The 10,952-nt window shown below is 39.4% G+C and overlaps 1 protein-coding gene across 2 annotated transcripts in view; it reads left to right on the top strand.

The window, feature by feature from the left end:
- Nucleotides 1–2,498: 2,498 nt before the first annotated feature.
- Nucleotides 2,499–10,952, top strand: part of taok3a (TAO kinase 3a) — an 83,323-nt gene continuing 74,869 nt past the window's right edge. Inside the window, exon 1 of one of the 2 annotated variants that reach the window (XM_051950999.1) lies at nt 2,499–2,913. The gene's annotated coding sequence lies outside the window, so the exon portion shown is untranslated. Of the gene's footprint in view, nt 2,914–3,086; nt 3,411–10,952 lie in introns of those variants that run through there. The other variant, XM_051951000.1, reaches the window with a different exon arrangement.

Raw genomic sequence — 10,952 nt, 5'->3', positions numbered from 1 at the left:
GGTCATAGCTCAAATTCATGCTAGCCCCTAAAGAATCAGTCATTTATGCTTTATTTTGACACATTTTCATCTGTAATTCCATCATATAACATCTGCAGGAGGTGGGGTCCAAAAGTGAAAAAATATTCCCATATTAAAACAAAAAAAAGTTCCTTGTTTAAATTATTTCTTAAGTTATTTGTAAAGAACCATTTCCAAACTTCAGAACACTATTCTACTTGGATTAGGCTATCTTGCAATATTTCTGTTTTACGGTACAACTTGTAATACCTGGTCAATCAGTTATAAAAGTTTAACAAAGATAATTTCTGTGACCAAACCTTTAATATTAGAAACTAATTTATGTTTTGCTTTGTCTTAATATGACATGCAACTAGATTTATGGTTCTGAAACAGCAGCTTCCCCTCTTAGAAACACATGCTACCACTTTAAAACCAAGACTTTTCAGCTACAAAGTACTATTTAGTTTAAATAAACCTAGTAACTTTGACAGAAAGTTGTATTTTGGGTGGAATATGTGAGGTTTAGACTGTTTTGGACTTAATCACAGAACACGGAGTATATTGTACAAGGTCAATTTATTAACAAAAACAGTCGTTGCAGAAAGCACTGGTGGCTTCGGGCTGGCTGGGTGAAGATGATTAGCAGGTAATGGTACGAAAAGCTCAGTGTGGAAGTTCAGGCTTGAACAGGTGAAACACTGGAGCAGAGGTGAGATGGAACAGCAGTTGACAATTAGGCACACAGGAGGATCTGCACATGAAAGTACAATAGATCGGGAAAGCTGCAAACAAGAAACACTACTCAGCTGGTTCACAGCTAAAGGCCAGACACTTCCTGTGACAGTATTAAAGTTGTGAAACAATCTAGCACTGGAGATCTGAAAGAGTCAGGGTTTTCTAGAGCACTTGATGAGGTGAGATGAGCTGCAGGTGTGTCTTATCAGCCAGTTTCATAAAGCTGAGCCTCAGACACACACTGAAAGGGAATAAGATGAACAGAGAGAGAAAGAGGAGGGGAAAAACAAAATCAGAAAACAACTTAAACACAGAACATGACAGCAAAACCTTTAAAACCATGATTTGTTAGTTAGAGAGTACTATTTGAGTGGAATAAACCTTCAAAACTACACTCCTTGGACAAAAAGTAGTAATTTGAGTGGTATAAACATTTAAAACTAGTAAAACATTAGTTAGAAAGTACTATTTGAGTGGAATAGACCTTTAAAGATACTTGAACAGAAAGTATTATTTATGTGGAATAAACTTTAAAGTGTCTGGAAAAAAAGTAGTACTTTTGTTAAAACACAGCTTTAAAACCAGAACCCATTAGGCCTGTTGAATAGAATATACTATTTAGATGGAATGAACCTTTAAAACTGTGAGTGCTTGGACAGAAAGTAGTATTTTGGGTGGAATCAACCTTTACTTGGACAGGAAACAGTATTTTGGGTGGAATAAACTATCAAATCTTGAGGACGTATTTTGAGTGGAACAAACCATTAAGCCCATAACTTGTTAATTAGAAAGTACTATCTGTGTAGTCCCAGGTGCTTCAGTAAAAAGCAACTGGACTTTTAAATAAACCTTTAAAACTATGAGAACTCCAAGAGTGTCTTCCTGAAACTGAGGTCCTGAAGCGAAGGCCTAATATTTGGGTGAAGTAAACGTTTAAAACAACAGAAAGTAGTGCGTTGGGTGGAATAAATCTTTGAAACCACGTGTTTGTTAGAAAGTATTATTTGAGTGGACAGACCTTTAAAAGTATACATACTTGAACAGAAAGTATTATTAATGTGGAATAAACTTCTTCTGGACAAAAAGTAGCATTTTTTTTGTGGGTAAAATACACCTTTAAAACCAAAATTTGGGTGGAATAAACTTTTGAAACTATATGTACTTTGATGGAGTATTATTTTGGATGTAATGAAATCTTTAAAAATTATAACTACTTGGAACTAAAGTACTATTTGGGTGAAATAAACGTTTCAAACAATGAGCATGACACTTTAATTATGACCATCCAATTGATAAACAAGCATACTATAAAGAGCATCTTCCTGAAACTGAGGTCTTAAGGTTAAGTTGATGTTTTACACTACAGAAATTAGTGCTTTAATTGGAAACCCCCAACATGTTTGTAAGAAAGTACGATTTGCGTTGAAAAGACTTTTTAAACTACTTGAACAGAAAGTTTTATTAACGTGGAATAAACGTTGTCTGGACAAAAAGTAGCATTTTTGGTAAAATACACATTTGAAACCAGAATTTGGGTGGAATAAACCTTTAAAACAACGAGCTTGTCACTTCAACGATCTTCCAATTGTTAAAGGGTCCTGAAAGTGTGGTCCTGAAACTGCAGCTTCTTCTGGTGCATTAAATATTATTGGGTTTATACGACAATGTGAAGTACAAAAACACAGCAGCAGGTGGCAGCATTGTACTGAGTATATCAGGCACGGACTGGTTCGGCATCGGTAAAGTTGCAACAGAATCGGGATGACTCAGTTCATGCATCTTTAATGATTTGCAAAGGAAATAAGGTATTGGATTGTTGTGTTTATACCCGTACTTTTAATTTAAAGCAGCGCCGCTAAAACAATACTTAATTCTTAGAAGATGTGATTTTTTTCTTTTGGCATTGGATTTGGGTGAACGGATTGCAAAAAGAATCACTTGAGGTTGTCATTTGGTGTAGAAGAGGCGAGAAAGTTTGCTCCGCTACTACGCGACCCAACTTTATCTTCCGGCTGTCTGTCAAAGTAGCTGTCAAACGGAGCCGGAGAGAGGGGCCGTGCTCCCGCTGCTCCGTCATTCAGGAAGTCTACACCAACTGACAGCACTTCGACAAGTCGCGGCGACAGCTCCGGAGTCGGACTAAATGCTCCCCAAGTTAGAGAATACAAGAAAAAGGTAAGCTGCTTTTAAAAGAAAATATTTATTTATTTTTTCATCTGTGTTGTTGTCGCTGCTGTCACCGTTTGCCCCCCTTCCTCCTCCTCCTCCTCCTCGTTTAACGGCTAACACGCTACAAGCCCGTCTAACTGAAATGACACTTCCTCTTGGCTCAACGGCTAAAAGCTACTCAAGCTAGCGGTGGCAGAGAGAGAGAGAGAGAGAGAGAGAGAGAGAGAGAGAAAAGTGTATAGAAACGGTTCGACTGCACCTGAAGTTGGGGGGGGGAATGACCACCGTCGCCTGGTTTCGACGTTGTTCGGCGTGTTGTTTCAACGCCAGTCCGCTCAGAGGTTACTGAGAGCCGCGACGCTGATATAAAGTGCGTAGTTTTTTGGGGGTATTTTTTATCGGCTCTTTTTTAATGTGCACGCACCTGCTAATTTTTAAATTCGGGGTATTGACGTTGAAGAAGCTTCGCCGTATTTTTTTATTTGGTTCCGTCCTCCCCGGGGGTGAGTAGTGCCGATACATGACAGGTTGTAGTGGAGTAGAAATGTTATTTAATTTATTATTTTTATAAAAACGCACGACACAAGCGAGCTCCGTATAAAACTTGTCCTGTTATTTTTTTTTCAGCATTGTCACGCCGTGTGTGTGTGCTGTCAGTGTGCGTGGAGTGTGTCACATCCACTGTGGTACCGTCCATTGCATCTTACATTGTTGTGAGTGAGATTTTACTATCAAAGCGCAGTCACAATGGCTTTCGGTTCCACTACACATGACTCGAACCCCATTTTTACAATTTCTTTTTTTTTGTTTTTGCTACTCTCTCTGTGCAGCATTCAGATTGTAGCATCTGCAAAACGCTCTATACAACAACCGTGCGTCATTCATGTTTTTGACAAGAAGGTCATCACCTGCGTGCAAGGCAGGACAATGCTTTTTGGTTAAATAAGCAGCGTTATAAAACAACAGAAAAAGTGAATGTAGGCTACCATGACGCGCTTAGAAATGGCAGATGTAGATAGCAGGCTGAGCACTAAAACCCAAGCTGACCCAACATGATGTCATCTCTTCTGTGTGTAGAGCGCATGAGTGAGAGGCAGCAGACCCGTGTTCCCTCCACTGCTTAACTGTGTCATTTGTAAAGATTTATTTTAAGAAGCCTGCCCACGCAATTTCAGCCAGGGATCACCAGGATTTTAATCCCATATTATGACATTGCACCTGCATGCCATTCAGACTCGGTTTTTGTAGTGAGCTGCAGGGGAAAAGGATGTAGTGTCACACAGTTTTGCAGTTCCTGCAGAGAGTGTGTTGTCAAGTGTTAGTGCTTTTCTTTGTGTACTCACTCTGAGAGTTTTAGTGCCCTGATTCAGTTCTGTTTGAAAGGCGCACCACTGTTGTGCAAGTCTTCTTATTCACCCTTATCTATTAGGCTCATCGGCCACCTATTGACTGTACAGCTGAGGAAGAGAGCAGAAAGTGACATTCTTCCTAATTAATGATGTTATCTAGGGCAGTTCATTATGTATGATTTTGCTTTGATTGGCCGCTTTCTGGTCGTGCACAGGTTATCACATGCCGAATGCTTGTTTACGGGGAGTCACATCTGGAGAAGTGAATGCGTAAGGGTGCACAATAAGTAGTTTCAGCATCAATATAGCGATGTGCGCATGCACAATACTCCCATTGCAGGAGGTATGATGTCAGGTTATCTGAGGCACAAAGTGATGGTTATTGTTTTCCATAGCTCATCTGTCTGATATGACATTATTTACTGCAGTTTAAGGGCCCACAAAACAACGTTCGTTGACATTCGTAGCAAAATGAGTGAAGAACAGGAGAGAGGCACCTAAAAGGAAGATTTGTTTGCAAGGAAAACAAAGGATGGAATTTTTTCGGCTACAGAAAGGATGACGTTGATCAAAAACGGGTACTCTGTCATGTAACTTTCGGTACCACATGCAGCACAACTAATTTATTTTTTAACCATTTAGGTCAACACCACAAAGCCACTACAAAAGAGTTTTTCCAGTCTGAAAAAACTCTGGTGAAATCTCCTCTGTTTTTGTTTGTTTTGCAGAAAAACTAAATATCTCAACTCCATTGCTAGTGCTTGTTGTAAGAATTTAAATCCCAAGGGCCAAAAAATGTAAGAGATTTAAGTGCATAATCAATACACTTCTTTCCTAATTTCATTTGGCCTTTGTTTACCACAGGATTACACAGGTCTATATGTACTATGACAACATGCCCACTGTAGCCAGGAGTCTTTTCATGAATTTGCACAAATCCCTTTGAGCACCAGTGTTGTGTGTGTATGTGTGCGTGCTGATGGATGCACTGGGAAAGGACACATCAGCTGCTCTTGACAATTGGCTGATGTCGCTGTCAGAGACGGGATGATGGGGTGGGGGGTGTGAGCCAGACATGATCACACTGAGGCCATGTTCACACCAAAGGCAGTTGCACATTTACACATGGGACTGGTTTATGGTGGGTTCAAGCTCAAGTCAAATGCAGTTTCTTTGGGGGGATGACTGCCAGCACGATAGAGGAAGACTGTGTCACATCAGCTTTTGTTATATATTTACCAAGTCTTCACAAATATATCATTTAATTTAGTTAGGTGCTATTTTCATGACTGGCTCGCTATAATTACTTACACACAGTATTGGATTTTATTCGTGAAACCCTGGGCCTCATGCAAGAACTTGTTTTTTTTATTCCTGCAATATACAGTATTCATGAAGTGAAGCATACGACATTCATTATAACAATCTTTCAGTTTCATTGTCAAAAATCCCACCTAAGAGAAAAAGTAAGGCATGCAGAGTCATGGTTGTTCTTTCAGAAAACAGCGAACAAAAAAATAACAAATTCAGCATCGTGTTAGTGAACTTAAGCAATAAGAAAATATTGATAAGTGCTAATGATGTGCCATCAGAATAGTACTGTGCTTTGGCAGATGTATAAAAAAATAAATGGTTTGATGTAAATTTGATGCTGAAAATGCCTTTCGAAACCAGAATGAGAGACACTAATATGAGAGGCAGTCAAGGGGCAGTCGTTGGGGTATTGGATAAGGATTTTATAGGCCATAATATGTGTTGTTACACTGTCAGGTGGAAAAGAGGATAATCCTGGACAGCGACTCATATAAAGACCCTGAGGCAGAGAGTAAGTGAATGATCCTTACAGCTACTGGACGGTGAAAGTTCCAGTGCCAAAACATACCAATAAAAATATGAAAAGCACCTCAGTAAATTGGCAGCTGTGATGATGGTCATTATATGATGACCTGCATGTTAATTTTGTACTTTATTTTAGCTCATTTCTGCCTAAAAATTCAATAAAATAGGGGTATTAAGGTATCTTAAGTCGAACAAATTGAAGGTGTCTACCTTCAATTTATTTGACTTAAGATACCTTAAGTCAAATAAATTGTGCTTTTTAAACCCAAATTTATTTGTTTTAGTGGTTTGTGCATGAGGCCCACTGTATTCAGTTTTCTAATGATAACTGTGAACTGCAGTTGAAAGCTCAAAAATAGCAAGGACATGGGCCTCAGGGTGAGATGTTTGACTTCCAGAAAATGTAGTTGATCCTACGAACACATTTTTAGTTTCTGTTGTCAGACAGCTAAACATGAATAAAATATCAAGGTGACAATAACTCCTAGCTTCGTGTATTACTGGTGAACAAAACCGAGATAATATCAAAACATGTATTATTTTCCAATGTTATTTTCTTTTCAACGTTTTGTACCGTTCCAGAAAGGATTAATTTGCCTTCGGTTTACATGACCAGACATTACCAAATAAATTTTCAAGTGTAAAGTAGAACAAGAGGTAGATGCTTCTCCTCACCAACTCCTCACCTCCAAAATCTCCACGAGGACTGTCATAAAGTAGTTACACTGCTTTAACACTGGCATTTATGGCAGTAAAAGGTCATCAGTGTGCTCATAGATTAAGCCACTCAGTTAGAAGCTTTTTGATTATGTAGCAAAAAGGCATGGCATAGAACAGAGAGAAAGGCAGCCCCACATTTAGTGACCAAATTCAAACCATGTGGTGTGAAGCATCTAAAATGCTGCAGTGTGCAAGAAAGACCGAGTGTTCGTGTACTGTAAGTCTGAGGATCCTGATGACAGAATCTGTCCTTGTGGGAGCTTTAAATGAATGCATTAGCTTCTCAAAGAGGAAATGGCCTTACCAAAACGGAAAGCTCAGTTCCAACTCCTTAATGACAGAGTTGCATGTTTCTTCTGGGTGCCTGTCCTCATGTCACTGGGATGTACTAAAGGCTGCAGCAGATTATCTCTACAACAAATAGTCACTGCCACCCTGTAAAACAGGCTACAGTAGTTGTAATGGTTGTCAGGAACTCAATGTGGCTTTTACAGCTCTTCTAATATGCTGCGCTGCCTAATGCAGTCTGTTTGAGTTAAATCCCGACTGAACACCTAGAAAGCGCAGAGGCCCATTTGTATCCTTGCAGAACCTGGGCCTTTACTAAAAACAGTGCCGCAGACAGTCACAACCTCCACTGTCTCTGCTATAATCTACCAAGAGATCCTGAGTTTGTTTGAACCTCATCCCCCATGTGGATGTCAAACTAAATAAATTTACCTGTTCTTCTGTTAATGAGTTTATAGGCTATGTACCAGGTCCTCATATATCTGCGAGAATTCAATTCAATTCAATTCAATTTTATTTATATAGCGTCAATTACAGTCAACTCGTCTCAAGACGCTTTACAGAACCCAAATGCCTGACCCCCAGAGCAAGCCCAAAGGCGACAGTGGCAAGGAAAAACACCCTTTTAACAGGGAAGAAACCTCGAGCAGAACCCGGCTCTATATAGGGGGGACCCATCTGCCTGCTGGCCGGGCGGGTTGAGAAGGACAGAAGAGGGCAAGGGGGAGGGATGGGAGAAGAGGGAGGGGTGGGAAAGCAAGGAAAACACAACACACATTTGGATACATGCATGACAGGATATGTGACACAGACAAAGTATAAGCTAACATTGAAAACTGACTCATAATTTACTCTTATGATGTACGGCTCTGACATTAAACATACTCCATATATAGCTAGCAGTAAAATTCAAACAGTATGTAAGTTAGCATAACAGTATAGTGAAGGCAATGCAGAGTTGACTGGTGGAAAAAGGGAGTTGGAAGCAGAGGGCTGGAGGAAGGTCAGCAACAGCATCCCACAGTGGACATGGTGGAGACTGGACCAGCTGGTGGAACATCAACCGCAGATCTGAAGCATCCAGCTCTGGGACCAGGGACACTCGGAGAAATAGCACAGGGGGAAACAGAGTGAATGTACTGCAATAACGGTATACATATTAAATGTAAAGGTAGATAGAGAAGGGCTCAGTGCGTCAAGAAAAGTCCCCCAGCAGCCTATAGGCCTATAGCAGCATGACTAGAGGCAGAACGAAGGGACGTCCAAGAGGGAGTCAGCTGTGCAATGAAGACACAAGCCGAACCTCTGTGGGTCACCCAGTCAGCCCCAACTATAAGATTTGTCAAAAAGGAACGTTTTAAGCCTGGTCTTAAAAATAGAGAGGGTGTCTGCCTCCCGAACCCAAACTGGGAGCAGGTTCCACAGGAGAGGCGCCTGATAACTGAAGGCTCTGCCTCCCATTCTACTTTTAGAAATTCTAGGAACAACAAGTAAGCCTGCAGCTTGAGAGCGAAGAGTTCTACTAGGATAATAAGGTACTATCAGATCTTTAAGATATGATGGAGATTGGTTATTAAGAGCTTTATATGTCAGAAGAAGGATTTTAAATTCTATTCTGGATTTAACAGGAAGCCAGTGAAGAGAGGCAAGTATAGGGGAAATATGATCTCTTTTGCTAACTCCTGTCAGTACTCTCGCAGCAGCGTTTTGGATCAACTGTAGATGTTTGAGAGAACTATTTGGACAACCCGATAATAAGGAATTGCAATAGTCAAGCCTGGAAGTAACAAAAGCATGAACTAATTTTTCTGCATCACTCTGAGACAGAATGTTCCTGATTTTTACAATATTACGCAGGTGAAAAAAGGAAGTCCTACAGACTTGCTTTATGTGTGAGTTAAAGGACATGTCCTGGTCAAAAATAACTCCAAGATTCCTCACAGTAGTACTGGAGGCCAATGTGATGCCATCCAGAGTAACTATTTGCTTTGAAAGCGAGTTTCTAAGATGTTTGGGGCCAAATACAATGACTTCAGTTTTGTCTGAATTTAGCAGTAGGAAGTTAAAAGTCATCCAGGTTTTAATGTCCTTAAGACAATCTTGCAGTCTAGCTAACTGATCAGTTTCATCTGGCTTCATAGATAAATACAATTGTGTGTCATCTGCATAACAATGGAAGTTAATACAATGCTTCCTAATAATATTGCCTAAAGGAAGCATGTATAATGTGAAAAGTATCGGTCCTAAGACAGAACCCTGAGGAACTCCATGATTAACTTTAGTATGCTCAGAAGAGTTATTGTTGACATGCACAAACTGGAACCTATCTGATAAGTAGGATTTAAACCAGTCCAGTGCTGTCCCTTTAATGCCAATTGAATGTTCTAGACGCTGTAATAAAATGTTGTGGTCGATTGTGTCAAACGCTGCACTAAGATCTAACAAAACAAGTATAGAGACTAGTCCATTATCTGATGCTATGAGAAGGTCATTAGTAACTTTCACTAGAGCTGTTTCTGTGCTATGATGCACTCTGAAGCCTGACTGAAACATTTCAAACAAATTATTCCTTTGTAAGTGTTCACATAATTGATTTGCAACTGTTCTTTCCAGAATTTTAGAGAGAAATGGTAGGTTGGATATCGGTCTATAGTTAGCTAACACATCTGGATCTAAAGTGGGCTTTTTAAGCAAAGGTTTGATGACAGCAACCTTAAAAGCCTGTGGTACATAGCCTGTTACTAGAGAGAGATTAATCAGATCTAACATTGAAGAATTAATTAAAGGTAAAATCTCCTTGAAGAGTCTAGTTGGGATAGGATCTAAAAGACATGTTGATGGTTTGGATGTAGAAACTGTTGAAATTAGTTCAGAGAGACATATAGGAGTGAAGAATTCTAAAGATTCATCAGGTCTAACAGCCAATTCAAAAGCATCTGTGACATTTGTAGGAAGGGCCAGATTAATTTTATCTCTAATCATAACTATTTTATGTGTAAAGAAGCTCATGAAGTCGTTACTGGTTAAAGCTAAAGGAATACAAGGTTCAACAGAGCTCTGACTCTTTGTCAGCCTGGCTACAGTGCTAAAGAGAAACCTAGGGTTGTTCTTGTTCTCATCTATTAAAGATGAATAATAAGTTGTCCTGGCATTACGAAGAGCTTTTTTATAGATTACTAGACTATTTTTCCAAGCCACATACACTTCCTCTGAATTAGTGGAATACCACTTTCTTTCCAGCTTTCGGGATGCCTGCTTTAAAGTCCGCAGCTGGGAATTATACCAAGGAGCAAGTCTTCTCTGAGATATAACTTTCTTTTTTACAGGTGCAACACTATCAAGAGTTGTACGCAGTGAGGCTGAAGCAATATTAACATAATAATCCACTTCTGTGGGGGTAAAATAATAATAATTGCCTTCTGATTTATCAGTAAATGTTGCTGAAGTAAACAGTGAGGGTATTATTTCCTTAAATTTAGATACTGAATTGTCAGACAAACACCTACTGTAATGATATTTGTTCTCAGCTGCTAAACAATCCTTTACTTTAAATTGAAATGTTATCATAAAATGGTCAGAAAGAAGAGGGTTCTGGGGAAATACTGTTAACTCTTCAATTTCTATGCCATAAGTCAGGACAAGGTCAAGAGTGTGATTAAAACTATGAGTTGGTTTATTTACATGTTGAGAAAACCCAATTGAGTCTAATAATGAATTAAAAGCTGTTGTAAGGCTGTCGCTGTCTATGTCAACATGAATGTTAAAGTCACCCACAATAATAACTTTGTCTGAACTGAGCACTAATTCAGATAAAAAGTCTGAGAATTGAGATAAAAACTCAGAATAAGG

This window comes from Acanthochromis polyacanthus, chromosome 7 (assembly GCF_021347895.1).
Source record: "Acanthochromis polyacanthus isolate Apoly-LR-REF ecotype Palm Island chromosome 7, KAUST_Apoly_ChrSc, whole genome shotgun sequence".
Lineage (NCBI taxonomy): Eukaryota > Metazoa > Chordata > Actinopteri > Pomacentridae > Acanthochromis > Acanthochromis polyacanthus.
This window is presented reverse-complemented; position numbering and strand designations above follow the sequence as displayed.